Raw genomic sequence first — 512 nt, 5'->3', positions numbered from 1 at the left:
CCACGGCGGGAGGCGAAACTCGGAAGTGCCGGCTGCTTACTCGAGCGGAAGGGTCAGCCTGATTCCTGCCTTGCCGGAGGCCCGGTCGCGGGGGTGACGACCCGCCGCCCGGGACGTGCGAGGCACCAGCAGACAGAGACTGCCCGACGGTCAGAGAGAGGGAGAGAGGAGTGCCGAGGCTCAAGTGGCGAACGGTCGCGCAGGCACGCCACGCACATCGATCGCCAGCCGCGGAACGGCACGGCCTTCAGTGGGGCCGGCGGGCGACGCCGCTCCTGAACCCAGCGGCCCCGAGTCGGACGAGTTGAGGAAGGCACGCCGACGGTGACAGGGTACGGAAGACACAGCGGTGGCCTTCTGGCGACTTGGCCCCCGACAGCCCGACGTTCCGCCGTCCTCCCGATGGCCAGGAGGACCGTGCGGGGGTCGGCCGACGGCGTGGTAGGTGTGCCTGCACGGTGACGGAGCACACACCACGCCCGCCAACCCCTCCGTACCTCCCGAGACCGGTG

Source organism: Chiloscyllium punctatum, unplaced genomic scaffold (genome assembly GCF_047496795.1).
Source record: "Chiloscyllium punctatum isolate Juve2018m unplaced genomic scaffold, sChiPun1.3 scaffold_1120, whole genome shotgun sequence".
Taxonomy (NCBI): domain Eukaryota; kingdom Metazoa; phylum Chordata; class Chondrichthyes; order Orectolobiformes; family Hemiscylliidae; genus Chiloscyllium; species Chiloscyllium punctatum.
The sequence above is the reverse complement of the archived record's forward strand: the minus strand, read 5'-3'. Positions refer to the sequence as shown.